Below are 20,531 nucleotides of genomic sequence, written 5' to 3'. Positions count from 1 at the left end.
ATGAAGGCTCCAGGACAGATCCTCAGAGATGTTGACATCTAGGAGTTTGAAGTTCTTTATCCTCTCCACTACTGAGCCATTTATGAGACTGGGTCATGCCCCACAGACATCCTCTTGAAGTCCACTATCATCTCCTTGGTTTTGCTAACATTAAGCACAAGGTTGTTGGCATGACACCATTCAATGATCTGATCTATCTCCCTTCTGTACGCTTCCCCATTGCTGTTTGTGAATCTGCCGACAACTGTGGTGCCATCGGCAAACTTCTAGATAGCATTGGAATTGTGCCTGGCCATGCAGTCACGGTGTATAATGAGTAGAGCAGTGCACGAATCATGCATCCTTGGGCTGCGCCTGTCATAATCAGAGAGGAGGAGACATTGTTTCCAATTTGTACTGACTGTGATCTTCTGATGAGGAGGTCAATGATCCAGTTGCAAAGTGAGGTGCAGAGGCCCAGAGTTTGTAGCTTCTAGGGCAGTGCTGAAGGAATAATGGGGTTGAAGGCCAAGCTGTAGTCAATGAAGAACAGTTGTATGTATGAGTTGCTGTTTGTCCAGATCTTTGCTTAGGTACATGTTCATTCTGGCCATGACCAGCAGAGAAGATGTTAGTGCTACTGGGTGCTAGTCGTTGAGGCAGTTCACACTACTCTTCTTGGGTACCGGGATGATTGATGCCCTTATGAAGCAGGTGGGAACATCTGACTGCAGCAAATTGGCCTGATTAAAGTCCCCTATAATGATTGGGAAGACATCAGGATGCATTGTTTCATGGCTGTTAATCACAGTGCTCAGTCTCTCCAATGCCAGTCTGACGTTAAACTGGGGCAGAAGGTACACTGCAACCAGGATAATGGCGGTGAACTCCCTCGGCAAGTAGAATGGGCAGCACTTGATCACCAGATAATCCAGGTCAGGGGAGCAGGACTGGGACATGACCATCATGGCTGTGCAGCTTGATAAATTGATGATGACACCCCCTGGTTTTTCCTAATTCTGATGTCTGGTCAGCATGGTGGAGGGTGTAGCCTTTGGGCTGCAGTGCAATGTCTGGAATGTTTGCATTTAACCATGCACATCACACAGCACTCCCTGATGTCTCTCTGATGTTGAAGTCTGGCTTGGAGTTCATCAGTTTTGTTCTCCAAGGATTGTACATTGGCCAGGAGGATGGAGCAGAAGCCTCTGGGCCTGGTGTCTCAGCTTAACCTGCAGTCCACCACTGCATCCACGTGGTTCGGTCTTCTTTACATTACCTGTGGGCAATGTAATTCCCGTGGTGTTTAAATGATCTGTGCAATGTCCCTTTAAATCTCCTGTGATGTTTAAATGGACTGTGCATATGCTGTTTGTGACTCCTGAAAATGTTAAATGGTCCAATCGCTGACTGTTTAAAACTCCCACAGCACTGAAGTTGCCTGAGCGCCGGCCTGACGGAGACTGCCAATTCTTCCATTTCTAAGGATTACCAATGATCTTTACTAATAGGGAAGTTTGATTTTACAGCTCTGGTTTGGGGTCGAATTTTAATAGTTCTGAATGGGAATATTGGATCATTCCCATCAGAGCTGCGTGCAAAGAGTCACCACTGTAAGGCACAATTTTTTTGTCTTTGTAACGGCCACATCACAGTTCATCTCCTTTATTCCTAATACTCCTTGCATTGAATTAGACACACGCCACACCCTCCAATTAACTACATTTATGCTTCCTTCCCTGCCTGTCCTTCCTCACAAATGCACAACACATTGCATCATCTTTTCCACCTTCTACCCTGTTCTCTCCATTCACCCTTTGGTTCCCATACCCCGCCTAATAAGTTTAAACTCACCCCAGCTCTTGCAAACCTGCCTTGCCTTGTTATTGGTCCCTGTCCAGTTTTGGTGTAGCTCAAACTTTTTGTATATGTCAGACCTTCCCCAAAGAGAACCCAGTGATCCACAAAATTTGAACCCCTGTCCCTTGTACCAACTCTTCAGCCATTTCATCACCCACAATTTCCTATTCCTACCTTAACTTCTCTTCCCCATTCTCCTCTCCCTTCTCTCCTCCCCACCACCTTTTTATTTATCAACACTCCTGAAGAAGAGTTCAGGCCCAAAAGATTGGCCATCTTTTGTTCACTCTGGATGCTGCTTGACATGCCAAATTTCTCCAGCTCCTTTGAATACTGTCAATCATCTTATTGTAGGCTTTAAGGACCACACACCTGTCTTTAATAATGGGATGGCAGTGTCAAGATATAGTATCAAGTACCTGGGAGTCCACATATTGAAGGAGCACTCCTGGAGCCAGCATATCAAGGCCACCATGAAAAAAGTCTTATCAAAGGTTCACTTTTGAGGAAGTCTGAAGGGATTTGGCATGTTATGAAATATTCCATAAAATTTCTAGCCATGTACCGTGCGGAATATATTGACTGATTGTATCACAGCTTGGTTCGGAAACTCGAGTGACCAGAATACTGCAGAAAGTGGCAAGTCCATCGCAGGCACAAAACTCCTAACCATTGAAAGCATCTATGTGCAGCTTTGCATGAAATGGATGGCCTACATCACGAAGGACCTTCATCACCCTGTTCACAATCTCCTCTCATTACTCCCTTTAGGCAAAAGGAAGCCTGAAGTCCAGCAACCATAGATTCAAGAACAGTTTTATCTAAACCTAATATTAAACAAAATCACAAAAAAATAATATACCAAAACATCCAAAAGAATTTCTGTTAAATAATATAAGAGACAAAAAATTAGGATTAAAATTAGACCGAGCCCAAATAAAATTTATTATGATACCAGTAGCAGTAGCCAAAAAATGTATTATGACAACCTGGAAAATGGAAACAGACCGTAAAATACAACAGTGGTATACAGAAATAAACAAGTGTATTCCATTAGAAAAAATTGCATACAATCTGAGAGACAAGTGTACATTATTCAAACAAATTTGGGAACCATATATAAAATATGTCGGAGAATGCCGACCACAAACCTCCAGCTGTTAAAGCAACATAATTATGAGTACAATAAGATTTCAATATGTGCAAGTGGACAATACGACTTTTTTCTTTTTTGCTTTTTGTTATTTCTTTGTTTTATGTGTTTTATTATTTATTGATTTTTGAAGGGGGGGTGGGGAAGGGGAGAGGGATGAAAGGGGGGGAAGAAGAAATGTCACTATGTATATATTGTTGATGATCATTTGTGGATGTTGTTATTGATATGACTCATAGTGCAAGAAATTAAAAAAAAATAAAAAAAAAACAAAACAAAAAAACAATAAAGTTTTATCCAACAGCCTCTTGAACCGTACTAACCCTAATCATACCCTACCCCAGGACCACTAGGATATCTGTCTGCATGATTAAAATGTCACTTTTTTCCTTATCTTAACTGCTAGTGTGAGTATTTATTTATTCATTCTTATTTTTGTCTTGCGTCTGTGGTGATTTAAAATTTTACTCTTGTAATTCATGCATTTTACATGCCAGTTTGGCTGCAGCAAGTAGACTTTCAGTATATCTGTACATCGTAATGATATAAATGACAATAAATTCGCACTGAACACAAAATGCACTGAAATCTGTGGATAAGATTAGTGAGAAGCACAAGAAACTTCTGATGATTTGGAGATCTTTATCAGATGGAAAGTATAACTGAGCAACTTCATTAATACATATAATAGGATCTACCAAGAAAGAAATAGAAAGAAGAGATCAAAAATGACACCATTTTTAAAAATTCAACTCAAGATGCATCAATCATTGTGTCATATTTTGCACAACTAATAAATCTAGATTTTTTTTTAGTTACAGCCAGAAAATTCTGAGGAGAATTATAAAATTAAATCAGAATTAAGCAAATACAAGTGTAACATCTCATCAAATGTCCTGAAGCACCTCATAGGCTACAAATTATTTTGACATTCAGTGAAGAAATGTTGAGAATATGCAAGAGATTGTAGGCATTTGAAAAGCCCCACGTCTGGTGAATCTCTAAGCTGTGACATTCATCAGACTGGGGAAAATATAAGGAGAATTGCCTCATGAAACTGAACAAAAAATGGGGAGAAGATCGAGATGGAAGAGTTCACTTGTACTTACATTGTAGCTGTATGGCTATCACTGACAATTACTTCCAAATGCATTTCCATAGACAAATAACTTATCTGCTTTGTTACTGCTAAATACTTGGTGAGGTTCCATAACCGACAGTGTGCTAACCCAATGAGTTTTCCTCAATGACTTGAGGCAGGAATCTTGACCAGGGCATCAGGAACCATTTGTTAGAAATAAATCTATTTAATTTCGGCATACAGCACTGTCACAGGCCAATTTGGCCCTACGAGTCCGTGCCACCCAATTTAAACCCCATTTAGCTACACCCCGGTACGTTTTTGAATATTGCAAGGAAACTGACGCCCCTGGAGAAAACCCACCTTGATACGGGGGGAATGTACAAACTCCTTACAGACAACATGGGGATTCAAACTCAGGTCAAGTCCTGATCACTGGCACTGTAAAGGCATTGTGCTAACCACTACACCAAACGTGTTACCCACTTCCAAGGCACTCTAAAGACTGAGCTGATATGAATGTCGCAGGATAACAACATTAATTTTCAACTAAGATTTTAAGTTACCTGGTATTGCACATATTTAATGATGAATAAGTATATTGCCTGATCTTCCTCTGTGGGAAGGGAGGTGATGAGAAAGTGGGGTGAATAATAAAAATGATTGATGTAGTGTAAGCATAAGTGGGTGGGTTTTTTTTAATTTTATTTTTCACACTACAAACCATATTAACCAAAATACACACAAATAATTCCCTCTTGAATACACACAGTAATTTTCTCCCCATTTTCCCTCCTCCCTTCCCTCCCTCCTTCCCAACCCCCTGCAAACCCATTAAACGTTCAACATATGCAATACAATAAACCCATTAAACAATGACATCACACAATGAAATTTAACAAGAAAATTGTTTCATCTACTTTTACACACTGGGTCAGTACATTTCATCTTCTTCTCATTCTATCTTTTTAGGGGTGGAGGTCTGCAGTAGGCCCTCTCTGTTGTGTTCCATGTACGGTTCTCAATTTTTTTCAAATAATGTGACTTTATTTTTTAAATTATATGTTTTTTTTTCCATTGGAATACATTTATTCATTTCTATGTACCATTGCTGTACTCTCAGGCTCTCTTCTGATTTCCAAGATGACATTATACATTTTTTTGTTACAGCTAAGGCTATCATAATAAAACATTTTTGTGCTTCATTCAGTTTGCCTGCACGAATGCTATCTTTTCAGTAAATTTAATAGCCTCTTCCTTTTTATTTGGTTATTTATTCCATTAATATTTATAGTCATATAGTTCAACATGGCCATCTCATACTTTGTTTACATCTCATTTCTGCTTCCTCACCACCACCTTTCCCCTTTTCCCCATTTCCATTTCTCATTTTTCTTTTTTTGAATGCACTGTATGACAACACTTATTAAACATAAAATATTTCAACCATTCCCACATCTAAAATTCCCTTAAGCCCAAGTGTGTCCCCCCCTCTCTGAGTCACCCCTTGTCCCTTGCCGGGCAACCAAAACTCCCCTCTCCATTCGGACTGCGAACCAGTTCGCAAGTGTCAACTGATTTCGCAGTGACTGCTATTCTCTCCCACCCAACCCCCTCCAGAAAATACTTTTATCTTCACATTACAACAAAGCTCCCTCTCTTTTCTTTTCTTTTTCTTTTTCATTTATTTATTATTATTTTTAGCCCCTCCTCTTTTCCCCCCTACTCCCTTACTTCCCTTTTCTTCCCTCCTTTAGTTCTTACTTATACATTATATTAACTTCTTTATATGTATTTTGTCGTAGTTCTTTGTTCTTGTTACATCTCTTCATCTCTCTTTCTGTCTTTCAGGTGTTCTGCAAATTCTCATGCTTTCTCCGGATCCAAGAACAGTCTGTTTTGCTGCCCCGGGATAACTATTTTAAGCACCGCTGGATATCTTAACATAAATTTATAGCCTTTCTTCCATAGGATTGATTTTGTTGCGTTAAACTCCTTCCTCTTCTTTAGGAGCTCAAAACTTATGTCTGGGTAGAAAAAAATGTTTTGACCTTTGTATTCCAGTGGGTTTTTTTTTGCCTTCTCTAATTTTATTCATTGCCCTCTCCAATATATTTTCTCTTGTCATGTATCTCAGAAATTTTACTAAAATGGATCTTGGTTTTTGTTGTGACTGTGGTTTCGGGGCTAATGTTCTGTGTGTCCTTTCTATTTCCATTCCTTCCTGTATTTCTGGCATTCTCAGGACTTTTGGGATCCATTCTTTTATAAATACTTTCATATCTTTCCCTTCTTCATCTTCCTTAAGCCCCATTATCTTTATATTGTTTCGCCTACTATAGTTTTCCATTAAATCCATCTTCTGAGCTAACAACTCCTGTTTCTTTAACTTTTTTGTCAATTTCTTCCAATTTTCTTTTTAAGTCGTTCACTTCCATTTCTACTGCCATTACACGTTCTTCCGCCATTACACATTTTTCCAGATTTTCTAATCTTTTCCCTACATCTGTTATGACCAGCTCTATTCTGCTCATTTTTTTCTTCTGTACTTTTCATTTCACTAAATTCTAGTGCCAGCCATTCATTTAATGCTTTCATTTGTTCTTGAATTTTTTTTTAATCTATGTACTGTCCATTCATTTTACTGCCTATTCCTCTGTGCAGAGTTTGGTGTTCTTCTTCTTCTTCTGTGTCTGCCTTTGGGTTTGTGTCTTCTATTTCTTTTCCTTGTATCTGTGTCTCTTCTGACTTTCTTGTTGAGCTGCTTGTCTCATTTTGTTGGGTTTTTTTTCCATGGTTTCTTGATGTTGGTCCTCTTCTTCTGGGCTGGTTATCTGTTGTGACTCCTGTTTCCTATTTTCTTTCTCACCTCTCCCGTTCCCATTGCTTTCTTTATCTTCCAGCTGGGAGCCCTGCTGTCAGGCCTTTCTCAGCTGTTCCTGCTGTGAAGTTTCACTCCACAGCTGGTCCCCCTCACGTTGGTGTTCTCCTTGTCATGCGCATTGCGCATGTGCATCGCGCGTGCGCAGTTGTCCACCCGTTTGGCTCCCTGAGCCATTTTTGCAGTCCTGCGTTCAATGGGACGCAACCCTGTGGGGTCTCCACTAACCTCGGGGAGCGGGCTCCTCTTTCCATGGTGGGTCCCTGCTTTTTTGTGCAGGTAAGGCCTTCACCATTCTCTTCTGGCGTCTTTCTTTCTTCTTTTCTTCCCATTGTTTTTGGCTTTTCTTTCTTAGGTGTCATTTTCTCCACACCTTTATTTTTTATTTTTTTGTGATTTGTGTGTCTGGGGCTTTGTTTTTTCTTCACTTTTTTCCTTCTTTTCTGGAGAGGGCTGGTTTTCTCCTACCAGCCACTGCTCCATCACGTGACTCCTCCCGCACAAGTGGGTGGTTGATGTTGGGACAGACATAGTGGGCCAAATGACCTGCTTCTACACTATATCTCTCTATAATAATGACTCTATTTTATCACAGGAGTCCTCAGGTTGAGCACTACCTGGCCACATGATTGAAGTTTCTCAGCAATGGAATGTTGCATGAGGTTCTACGTGAATCTCGGCAACAAGTTACATGCATGTTTGGTCAAGTTTCTTGAATAACACAACTTGATTCATAAAGTTGTTAAGTTGTCATAGAAATCCTGTTGGACCTTTGTAGGGTAGATATGAAGAGGATATTTCAACTTATGGAAAAATAAGAAACTAATCATTGCTACTTCTAACTTAAGTTAGAAGAGAGGCATTTTTTAAAATGTGGGCTGTAAGTCTTTGGAATTCTCTTGCTCAAAAGGGAGAGGAAGAAAAGTCTTCAAAGGGCCTGTATGTACTATGCTGTAATGTTCTATATTCTATATAAAAGATGCCATTCCACTTCTTCTAAGAGGATGCTTCTGATATCAAAAATAGATTTCTATGATAGTTATTTCTCTTGTATATGTGGGATCTTGCATTGTACCAACTGACTTCTGGGTTTTCAAGGCTAAAATGGTACCTAAACCCAAAAATACTTCATTGTTGCCAAGTTCCTTGGGACATTCCTGAGGTAATAGAGGGTGCTCTTTGAACCAGTTTCTGTTATAACCGACAGTTAGAATAAATCAGTATTTTTCTGCCAAAATCACAGTGAGTTTAGTGCACACACCATTATTTATACACAATGGATCGGCAGTTTCAGAAAAATATTTGTTTAGAAGTCAAATATATAGAAGTCACTGTTTGTATAGCACAGCATGTGGGTAGCTTCACAAAATGACATCTCTCTGTCAGCCCAGAAATTGAGGATACATTGATTTGAGCGAAGATATTTGGTAAACAAAAGTAAACACATCTGGTAATATATCTATTTTTACATGCATCTCGTGTGCCAACCAGATATTTCATTGGTTTCAGTAGAGGACATACTTAAAATCTTAGCATCACAGAAACTATGGCATTGAAGGAGCCTATTCAGCCAAATGTACACATTTTGGGTAAAAAAAAATCTTTGTGGTGGTGTGATCATGTGATGCAGAGAGAGTCGGAGGCAGAATCCCAGAGCTCCCGAGGTAGATTGAAAATTAACAAAAGAAAACTTCAAAAGAATCACTGAATACACTTAAAGGATGTGGGAACACGCCAAGAACATAAAAATGACAAAAAAAAAGGAAAGTCCACATCAAAAAGCAGAAAAGAAGCAACTTTGAAGCTGAAAACCAATGTGGAGGAGTCTCGTGGCAAGGAAAATGGCGGGTCTTCGTCAAGGCCCACTGAAAGAATGGCCATTTCAAATGTGCAGCCTGCTAAACAGGAGGACCCAGTCCTAAAAGAAGACATCACCCCAGGCCATCAGACAGTGGCAGGAAGCCATGGATTAAGTGATGGAGTGAGAAAGAGATTTGGTATTTCTCCCCCTCCCTCCACAGTATGACTATCAGAGCAAGTGGACCGATAGCACATGGGATCCAAGCGGCAGTCCTGGCTGGTGTGAGGATCATGATCAGGGGAAGTGGAGTGCCACGGAGACGGACTTGAATGAATGCACGAAGAGGTTGGGGGTGCCCTTACCAGAGTCGACCCAAGGGAAGCGTCACTTACCTGGGTCTTGGTGGCGGGTCCATCCCCAGGTCAAGTGGAGTGGCGGGTCAGGAGGAGCCAGGCAGCATCGGGCCTGTCGTGAAAGTGAACCCTTGTGGCAAATCCAGCTGCAGGTGGAGGTGAATTCTGAACCTGGATAACTAGAAATTAAAAAAAAATCTTTGCAGAATAATTTCACTTGCCAATGGTTAGTTAATCACATGGCATGGCTCTTTGAATGCCACACCCGAAATGTGATCTTGATCAGCCATTCTCAAAGGTTTTCTCAACTTCCTCAAATTAAATGAGTTAAATTAAATCTATGTCCCAAAGCTTCTGGTCTCTTTGCTAAGGCCTTTTTTATACACCACAGTCAAATCACCCTTCAATTCCTTTGCGTAATAGAAAACTACTCCAAATTAGATACCTTGTTGTTATAATTCTCCTTTTGTGGTGATGATCTCAAAAATTTATTTTGCATTATTGTGAATGTGATATCATATCCATTAGAACAGTGAACTTTACTGTACCCAGTATTCTAACCATGATCTAATTGCATGGTTTTACAGAAGTACAAATGTGGCCTTCTCTACATTGGAGAGACTGGGCGCAGATTGGGAGATCGCTTCACTGAGCACCTTCGCTCCATCCGCTCCAGTGACAGAGACCTCCCAGTAGCCAACCATTTCAGTTCTTCATAATGCTTCCACACTCGCATGTCTGTCCATGTCCTTAGGTACTGTCCCACCAAAACCACCCTCAAATTGGAGGAACAATACCTGATTTTCTGTCTGGGTATTCTCCATTTCTGCTACCCTGCTCTCCTCTTCCCCCTCCACTTTTCCCCTCCCCCTTTCCAGTTCTCCTCCCTCCTTTCGTCAAGCCATCCCTCCTCCCCTTGATCACTGCTGTCCCCTCCCTCCTTCTCCACCTATCACCTCCTGCCATTGCATCCTCTCCCCCCACACTTGTGTTCGGACACCTACTGACATTTTTCCACACCTTGATGAAGGGCTCAAGTCCGAAACTTGGGTTATGTATTTTTACCTCTGCTATTTAAAGGGCACTGTTTGACCTGCTGAGTTTCTCCAGCACTGTGTTTTTCCTGCATGGTTTCACAGTTCCAGCATAATTCCCTGCTTTTGTGTTTTATGCTTTGCTTTGGGACTTTGAATGAGTTGCACAGAGACCAGAGTGTAAATGGAACGGGTCTCTTTATTCAGCAAAAGGAGACATACAGGGGAACTTCAGTGGAAGAATCTTGAGCTGGATTTTTTTCCACACACAAAGGGCATCAAGTTGATATACTCTTGAAACATAAATTAATAGTAGGAGATTAAATCATTCATTGCAATTGCACAGTTTTACTTCAGTATTTTGTGAATGGATAAACAGTTCTATAGAATCACACTTTAATCACAACTTAGCTAACAAGACTAATACTGAATATTGGGACTAATCTCAAAAATACAAAACATGGATTGACCACTTTTCTCAATGAATACTTCCTAATTCACTAAGTTCCTCAAGTTTCTTGTTTACTCAAGATTCCAGCATCTGCTGCTATTGTGTATCTCTGAATGTTCAAACACCTCGTTGAATAAAATAGTACACATTGACGAAATAAAAACTTTCGAGCGCAAAGAGAAATCTTTTATCACAGTAAAAGTGAGTTCTGACTGTGGGTATGATGATGATATTTGACATACTAAATGGCAAAATAGCCAATCAGGAACCTTTCCTAATCTCTTTCACAATGGTGCAAAATACCTCAGCTCAAGATGTTTAATTCCAGGTTTAAAATAGTCCTTACATAGCACTATTTGTACATCACAGTCATGTCGGTTTAGAAACCATATCTCTTTAGTGGTCTCCTGTTGTGACGTTCTAACCTGGTCATTCTTCTGATAGTGCTATTGTTTATGCAGTTGTGCTGGTCATTTCAAGACTGATTAAAACTTATAGGTTACATTTGAAGTCCAGTTTTTATCTGTATTAATGGTTGCCACATTATAACCATTGATTGTAGTTGCTTCTTCCTAAATCGTTGATAAACGAAGACAGATATCCATCCATCTTCTGTTAGGTCTGCTTTGTTCATGAATGAGTGAGACAAACACCAGGCTGAGTCGAAATCAGGGTTCTTTGTTCTTTATTACCGGATTGTAACACTTGCGACTAACCATGTTAGTCGGAGAATGCATTCTGCCGTTATCAGCAAAATGGTGATTTTTTATACCCTTGGATATGTGCTTAGAACATCATCATATCATTACTTGTCCAATGACTAAAACTGTTGCTATCCTTTCCCTGCTAGCTTCCTGCCTCTCAATCCATCAATGTCTCTCTTATCTTGTAAGTACAAGGATGCATTCACATCTTGTTACAGCCCTGCACATTCCCATCTCATGATGTTTTACCTAACAGGAGTACAAGGACACCTCCCCTTCTTGTTACAGCCCTGTACAGGGTAACTCCTTACACATTCCCATCTCATGATGTTTTACCTTACATCTTCTTAGCCACACCATATACCTGTCATTCTACACTCAAAGATCACTCTGTTATTTTGACATGCCTAACAGTTTCTCCATTCCTCAGTTGTGCTGCATTGTTTGTCTTCCTTATGTAGATTTGCCAATGTTTTATCAACCAACCAATCAACAAGGGTGCCACTATTTCAGTGCCAGTGATCCAAGTTCAAATTCAGCATTGCCTGTAAGGCATTTCTATGTTCTCCCGTGTCCTCTGGTTTCCTTCCATCCTTCAAAACATATGGTGCTTGTAGGTTAATTGGTTTATTGGGGCAGCATGAGCTCATGGGCTGAAAATTTTAAATTTAAAAATCAGTCCATTCATATCTTCTAGAACGAAGAACTCTCTTTTTCAATATCAACTCATAATGTTGGTGTCAACATTGTTTTTTAAATTGTTGAGCCTACATTTGTTCACAACATTTGTGCAGACCACAAATAACAAGGGCCAAGTCCTGCTCCCTCTGGAAGCTGACTGCACACGGTCCATCAGATATGCCACTAATATTGATGGCTACCCTATATCTTCTACCACTGAGAAAATCCTTTATTCGATTTGCCTCTTATCTTTTGATGGATTTTACTGCCTTGATATATCTTCTATATGGGATCTTGTCAAATATCTTGCTAAAATCCATGTTTACCATATCAAATGCTCTGATCTCATTGTCTCTCTTGTTTAGCTCCTGAAAAAAAAAAAATCAGGTGTCAGACACAACTTTTTGGTTAACTTTTGCTTGTCTAAATGGTGTTTTATGTTGTCTCTCAGAATCTTCTCCAACAATATTCCCACAACGAAATTGCACTGACATGCCTATTAACGCATTGCACTATTTTTAAATGTCATATTCATACCAGCAATTTTTCAGTCCTTTGGCACCAGACCAGTAACCAAAGGACATTGGAAATTATAGCCAGAGGCTATACTACTTTCTCCCATTTTGAACTGGTAAGATTTCTTAACTGAGCATGGTGATGATGCATCAACATGTTCTCATTCTCTGTTTTTCCATTCATTATTTCTAATACTTTGCAACTATTCCTTTTTAGTGCCAATGCCTATATCACCTATGCTTCTGTGAGGACTGATGCAAAGAATACTTTTTACAGGGATGGCTACCCGCTACTACACATTAATAGCTTGGTAGTAGAGAGAGTAGAGAGCACTAAGTTCCTCAGAATCTACATAATAATCTATCCTGAACACACATTTCCTTACTGTTCAAGAAGGTGCAAACAGTGACTGTACTTTCTGAGAAGACTGATATGAGTAAGTCTATTGGCCACCATCCTGTCAATCTTCTACATGAACTCTATTGAGTGTGTCCTGGCCAGATGCATCACACTGTGGTACACTTGCTTTAGACCATTGGATTGGAGATCAATCCACAGGATGATAAGGGCAGCAAAGAGGATCACTGGGGTCTCCTTTCCCCACTTCCTTCACCCTCCATTGATGTGATCAACTCCAATCATTGTCTGAAGAGGGCTTGCAAAATCATTGAGGACCCCTTCCACCAGCATTTTCCAGCTTTCTGTCAGGAAATAGATACATCAGACCCAGAACAAACCAGGCTGAGAAACAGTTTCTTCCCATGGGCAGTGAGAATGCTGAATGACTGATTAACTGCTCATATAAACCCCCTGAGACTACTATTTATTTAACAATATTAATTTATTTGTATATGTATACTGTATATGTATTGCATAAGTATCATTTGCCTATATATGTTATGTCTGTGTGTATGTTTGCATGTTTTTGCATTGAGGATGAAAGAACCCTACTTCATCAGGTTGTACTTGACCAACACTTACTAAATCCTTCCTGTCTTGTAACCCTCAATTTTTTCTTTATTTATGTGCCTATCTAAGAGTCTCTTAAATGCCCCTAACATTTCAGCCTCCACCATTACCCTTGGCAAGGGATTCCAGTTAGCCACCACTCTCTGTGTTAAAAAACATACCCCTGATGTCTTCCATAAACTTTCCTTCCTTCACTTTGTACAAATGTCCTTTGGTGTTTGCTCTTCCTGCACTGGATGCTGGATGTCTACCTCATCCATGCCTTTCTTGTAGATCTTGTAGATTTCTACAAAGTCTCCTCTCATTCTTATTCACTCCAAAGAGAAAAGTCCCAGCTCTGTTAATCTTGCCTCATAAAACACATTTTCAAATTCAGGCCACATCCTGGTAAATTTCCTTTACACCTCTCCATAGCTTCCATGTTTTTCCTGTAACAAGGTGGTCAGAACTGAACACAATACTCTAAGTGTAGTCTCACCAGAGATTTGTAAAGTTGCAACATGACCTCTTGACTCTTGATTCAATCCCCTGACTAATGAAGCTCAGCATCTCATAGGCCTTCTTATCTATCCTATCAATCTGTGCAGCAAACTTGAGAGATGTCTGGATTTGAACCCCAAGGTCCCTCTATTCATCCATGCTGTTAAGTATCTGACCATTAACCTTATACTCAGCCTCAACTGGCTCATGACGCACAACCCTCCCACCACAAAGCCATACTGACTAACCCTAAGTGGACTATACTTCTCCAAATGCTCATAGTTTGCACACCATTGACATAAGACTCATCAGTCTTTCATTCCCAGGATTTTCCAATAATCTTTTTTAAACAAGTGGACCACATTTGCCATTCCCTAATCCTCTGGCACCTGTGGCCAAGGAGGACTCAAAGATCATAGCCAATGCCCTAGCTATCTCTTCCCTCCTTTCCTAAAGCAAACTGTGTTGTGTCCGGCCCCAAGGACTTACTAATCTTAATGCATTTAAGAAGATCCAATACCTCTTCTTCCCTGATCTTAACATCATCTAGCACACAAACTTGTTCTATTTTGACCTCACCCCCACAGTTCTTTTCTCTGGTGAATACTGAAGCAAAGTATCCATTTAGGACTGTGGTCTCCAAAGTTTTCACCTGTTTTGTCAACCTCAGTTTTCTTTTCCTACCATTTTTTCCCTGTCTCTGTAGGACAAACCTATGCTGCATCCAATGTAAGTGGTCCCTAAACGTCCTCCACATTATGTCTGTGCACTCTCACGTGAACATCCATTCCCAATTTACTCTCCCTAGTTCCTGCCTCATCCCATTGTAATTAGTCCATCCCCAATTAAACACTTTCCTATTTTGCTTCTTTTATCCTTGTCCATAGCTCTAAAAAAGCTCAGGGAATTGTGGTCACACTCACCAAAATGCTACCCCTCTGAGAATTCTGCGTCATTTACAAATATAGGATTGATTCTGAACATCTTGTGACCCCTCTGTCTGAAACTTGGTGGGAGTGTGGAATGTGAAGAATTAATGACCTCTCCATCTGGAATCTAGCTGGAATAGCATCACTTGTCAATCATGGTTGAACTCTGCCCACCCATTTGTGCACACCTGATCATTGGCCCCTTTAATCACATAGTGATTACCTGGGCCGGACTCTCCAGGTTACTTATAGTACTATAAAGTCCACCACATTGAACAGCTCTTTCTCTTTGCTTTTCGGTCCCAAGATGAACCCAGCTCCACTCCAAGTTGCAAACTGTGGACAACATTGAAGAAGTTGTTGGCAAGGTATCCACTACACAGAGTTTGGGGCTGCCATAGCATTTTAGCCATGACCACGATAGACAAGGAATGGTGGGTAGTGTATTGTTATCTTTGTCATAAGTCTGTATACAGTTGAAAGTATCGGTAGTATAAGTCCAATGTGTACTGTGCTTGTAAGTCAATACACAGTTCCTAGTATTGGCAGTGATGCACTATCATTAACTCCAAACAACTAGAAGTTATGTAAAACTGATAGGCTTTTAATTGCAATAGAATGGAGCCACGTCCATGCTGGTCGACTGTCCTGAACTGGGGAGGGGGCTGTGGGACAGTCACCTTTATTCAGGATTCTGTGGGAGGAGCCACAGACAGCCAATGGGTGTGCCTAGACAGTTAAATATACAAACAGTGGATTACCACAGGTAGTGTTAAGTCTGATGTGACTGATGATACTGTGTTTTGTGTTTGAGAGTACCATTGTGTGTAATCCTTGTTGCAATCCCATTAGGTGCATTAATATAAAGATCCTTCCTGTGCTCAGCCTGTGTTGGACTTGTTGCACTTTGAACCAACAATTAGCTCTGAGAGCAGTGTTCAAGGAGTCTCGGTTGGACACACTTGCGGTCACAATGTTTGAACTTACATTAACAAGCTTGTGTGTGGGTCTCCTATCTTGTGTGTATGTTATGGCATACTTCCTCCTGACCAGGATCAGCCGGAAAGGCCCCACAACTAGTAAAGGAGCCTCAAGGCATGAGAGTGGGATTCCCAGGTGGACTGATGGCAGTGCAGGTTTTAGTTTAAACTCTCTCCAACTGCTCTAGCAAACCTGCCCACCAGGATATTGGTCCCTTTCCAGTTCAGGTGCAGCTAGTTGTTGAACAGCTTTGAGTTTAGAAGACTATGAAATGCCCAATTGGAACCTGAGGTAACTAATTCTTAAATATCTACTGAGCTGCATCAGACAAGTGCCAACTAGTTGGAAAAGCTCATTCACTCTCTCCACAGATGTTCTATGACCTGCTGAGCATTTACAGTGTCTCCTTTTAATGTGGAATTTGGCTTCTCTGCTGTGGAGAGATGGATTGTGCTCAACCATGTATGGCTTAATCCATGCACTGTCATGCAGTCCACACAATTCAGCCCAAACACGTCATAAATAATGCCAAAGAGAACACACACATACTGTCAGTTTGGCTGGTTCAATGGCCCCCAATGACCTTTAAAAGTGACCAACTTCAGAATCGGAACCAGAAGAAAATCTTCACAAAATTATCCTCATGCTATTCAGCTCAAACTTTTCTTTATCAAAATATTTTTTTGTGTTAATAGTTGAAAATCAATTATTTCTCTATGAGAGTATTCACAGATTTTAGCTAACTGATATGGAGATGAAACAGTCTGTGTTGGTGGGGGAGAGTTTGCATCAAGAAATTGTCATGCTTGTGCTTCCATACTGTGAATTAAGGAGGGTTTGAGATAAACCAGCTGCACTGGAAGAAACACATTCCTTAATCTGATCAGAAGAATGAAGTTCTCTGACTATGAGATTGATAAATTGTTAGGTGTTAAGGGAATCGAGGGGCACAGGATTGGTGCAAGAATATTGCACTGAGATGAAATATCAGTCACGATACAATTGGAGGTCAGAGTTGGAATAAGGAATGACCCACTTCTGTTTTGAAATGCCATGTTTGGATGGAATTGGATCTATTGGAGAATTATAAAATGACATTATAGGTCATGCATTGTATTTGTTATACTTATCTGTCATGAATTGGAGCTTCTGATCATTAGTGTAGTGTGTAATGTGGTGTGACATCAGTGTTATATACACAATATCCACCAGCTTTAGCCTTCAGTGCTCAGGATTATGGAAGTAGATCCTTTCATTCATTGCTGACTAAAATACAAATCACAGCAGAGTTGTGTGCTTTCATCACTTGCCCTGTGATCAAACTATACCTTGAAGCAGCTTGGAGCAACTTGTAGCACAGAACTTGATATGGGCAGGCTATCATTTGGAGATTGCAAACAGACAGTAGGTCGCATTGTCCCGCCTCTCCAATATTCTCCATTACTTCCGGCCAGTTTTCATTGTAGCCATTTTGCAACTGCAATAGAGGGAGTTCTGGAAGATCTGACTTGCATCTCAAGAGTAATAATGCAGCAGCAGTGGACAATGTCATTGAGCCAGACAGCACAGAAACAGATGATCTTCGTATTAATTCTACATGAATCACATATTACCATTAAATTTTCCAAATTCTAAACTCTTGGGACAATTTACAATAGCCATTTGACCTACTAACCTACATCTTTGAGATGTAGTTACTTAGGAAGTTTCTTAAATAACTTAGACATACAAGATTTCATTAACAAAAAAAATACTTACTCATTCCTTCCACCATCTAAGGAAAACTGTTCACACACTTTCATATGTGTATACATACGCAACAGTGATGCACTACAGTTACTACAATGAGAAGGGTGTATTCTTACACGGTTGCAAAATAGTTCACATTATCCTGACTATATGACTCAGGTAGAAGGTACAAGGTCCAGACAGACAGCATTGGAGTTCACTGGAACTGTGAGGAAAATACTCCACCACCAATTCCATTCTGCTTCATTCTTCAGCTTTTGGCAATTACAACATGGGTCTTATTTTAGAACATGATTCTGTGTGCAAATATACCCTTGCCCAATTTTACAAGATATTGCAGGGGACCTGCTAACACGTTAGTACCATACACTGCACCTGTTTAGTGCACCATTTAAAAATGAAGTCCATTTTCTAGGTTTTCAACTTTAATTTAAACATTCAGCAATATTCCTTAACACTGATGCTCATCTTCCTGCAGATATCTGAGTATTATATTCCTCTTCTGACATATGCTTGCAGTTGAACTGTCATACATTGAACAAAAGTATTAAATCACAAAATCATTCTGCCACAAAAGCAGACTATACACACAACCAAACACATCCTTTCCTCTACAGACCTATCCTATCAGTCCTGGTCTCTTGTTACCTCTTGTTATTTTCCTACTTTTAAAAAATTATTTCCTCTTGTCAGTTCTCTTTTTAAAACATGAATTACTTTCTTACAGCCTCTGAATCCCAGAAGAAGATCATTTAATGCAAACATTTATTTTGCTTTTCAGCGAGCTCTACATTTGAATCCCCAACATTCTTCTCATGGGAATATATCTGAAGCATCTCAGAATAAAATCACATTGGTGCAACTCCAATAAAAAGTACATCCATGTTGAAGTGTTCATCTCTTGTTCTTTTTTTTTAAACCAAAATCACACAAAATCTAATCTGCACCTGTTTAAAGGGGATGATCAAAATCTGCTCAGTTGAAAATGTTACCAAGTTTCTTTCTTCTTTGGCTTGGCTTCGCGGACGAAGATTTATGGAGGGGGTAAAAAGTCCACGTCAGCTGCAGGCTCGTTTGTGGCTGACCAGTCCGATGCGGGACAGGCAGACACGATTGCAGCGGTTGCAAGGGAAAATTGGTTGGTTGGGGTTGGGTGTTGGGTTTTTCCTCCTTTGCCTTTTGTCAGTGAGGTGGGCTCTGCGGTCTTCTTCAAAGGAGGCTGCTGCCCGCCAAACTGTGAGGCGCCAAGATGCACGGTTTGAGGCGTTATCAGCCCACTGGCGGTGGTCAATGTGGCAGGCACCAAGAGATTTCTTTAGGCAGTCCTTGTACCTTTTCTTTGGTGCACCTCTGTCACGGTGGCCAGTGGAGAGCTCGCCATATAATACGATCTTGGGAAGGCGATGGTCCTCCATTCTGGAGACGTGACCCATCCAGCGCAGCTGGATCTTCAGCAGCGTGGACTCGATGCTGTCGACCTCTGCCATCTCGAGTACCTCGACGTTAGGGGTGTGAGCGCTCCAATGGATGTTGAGGATGGAGCGGAGACAACGCTGGTGGAAGCGTTCTAGGAGCCGTAGGTGGTGCCGGTAGAGGACCCATGATTCGGAGCCGAACAGGAGTGTGGGTATGACAACGGCTCTGTATACGCTTATCTTTGTGAGGTTTTTCAGTTGGTTGTTTTTCCAGACTCTTTTGTGTAGTCTTCCAAAGGCGCTATTTTCCTTGGCGAGTCTGTTGTCTATCTCATTGTCGATCCTTGCATCTGATGAAACTGGTTGACCGTTTTGAGTTTTGTGTGCCCGATGGAGATGTGGGGGGGCTGGTAGTCATGGTGGGGAGCTGGCTGATGGAGGACCTCAGTTTTCTTCAGGCTGACTTCCAGGCCAAACATTTTGGCAGTTTCCGCAAAGCAGGACGTACTAATTGCATTTTAAGAGCATCATACATAAACCTACTGACTCTATCAATGCATTCATTTCTTGCAACCATACAATGGAGCAGGGAAATGTAACGTGAGATTCAAAAAATACAGTTAAATGAGAAACATATCATGTTGTTTTGTTGTTTTTAGTGCTTTTAAAGGGATACATTGCTAAGGGACCCACATAACAATGGCCTTGCAGACTCCACTTCAAATGCTCAGATATCTCTTGATGACTTCAGAGTGAGCAACAGCTCCCAGGCAGAGCATATTTAACACTTAACACATGAGAAATAAGTGGTTCAATAATGATCTTGTCAAGTCTCACTTTGAAAGGTAAAACAATTAAAATCTCTCATGAGATCCAATTGCCTCCAGTCATTCTCTAAGGCTGGTGTGAACAGAACCTTCAAGACAGCGAATCCTCAAAAAGTGTCTGGCGCAGAGCTGTACTTGGTTGCATTTTTAAAAGACACGTAGATCAACTGGCTGGAGATTTATAAATATTTTCAATCTCTCACTTCTACTATGATCTGGAGTCTCCACCTGCTTCCAAAGTGTATCCATCATACTTATGCCTAGGAGAGCAAGGTGACTTGTCCACCCTGTTGAAATGCCTTGACAGGTTCATTATGGATTAACTCCTGTCTCAGGAAAGACCCAGACTTCATTCACTTTGCATTGCCATTTGAATCAGTTGACCATTTGAATAGGTACAAGGTGGCACACCATATGACTACCAAGCAGAGTTTCACTCAGGTCTCAATGATCCAATCTAATCAACATGAGGTTTCCTGAACAAGCCATAATTTCTCATTGAATTCCTCTCATCAAAATCTATCAGTTCAGGCCCCTGCAGTCATGTTTCAGAAAGAAGCGAGATATTTCAGAGGTACCTTTATGGACAGTTTCACCATGGGACTAAATATAACAGAGATATGGCCTGTTTCCGCACTGTAAACTGTTATATGGTTACATGAGGCAGGGTGGAACAAAACTTTTCAC

General features: G+C 40.7%; 1 long non-coding RNA gene across 2 annotated transcripts in view; it reads right to left on the bottom strand.

The window, feature by feature from the left end:
- LOC138765387 (uncharacterized) overlaps positions 1-20,531 on the bottom strand; it is a 120,234-nt gene that overhangs the window by 41,513 nt on the left and 58,190 nt on the right. For both annotated transcript variants that reach the window (XR_011358558.1, XR_011358557.1), the window contains exons 3-5: positions 17,182-17,330; positions 12,305-12,346; positions 9,148-9,287 (exon numbers count right to left, since the gene is read on the bottom strand). This is a non-coding gene — a long non-coding RNA (uncharacterized lncRNA). The remainder of the gene's footprint in view (positions 1-9,147; positions 9,288-12,304; positions 12,347-17,181; positions 17,331-20,531) is intronic.

The sequence above is a fragment of the Narcine bancroftii genome, chromosome 1 (genome assembly GCF_036971445.1).
Source record: "Narcine bancroftii isolate sNarBan1 chromosome 1, sNarBan1.hap1, whole genome shotgun sequence".
Taxonomy (NCBI): Eukaryota; Metazoa; Chordata; class Chondrichthyes; order Torpediniformes; family Narcinidae; genus Narcine; species Narcine bancroftii.
Note: the sequence above shows the minus strand (reverse complement) of the source record. Positions and strands in the feature narration are given on the sequence as shown.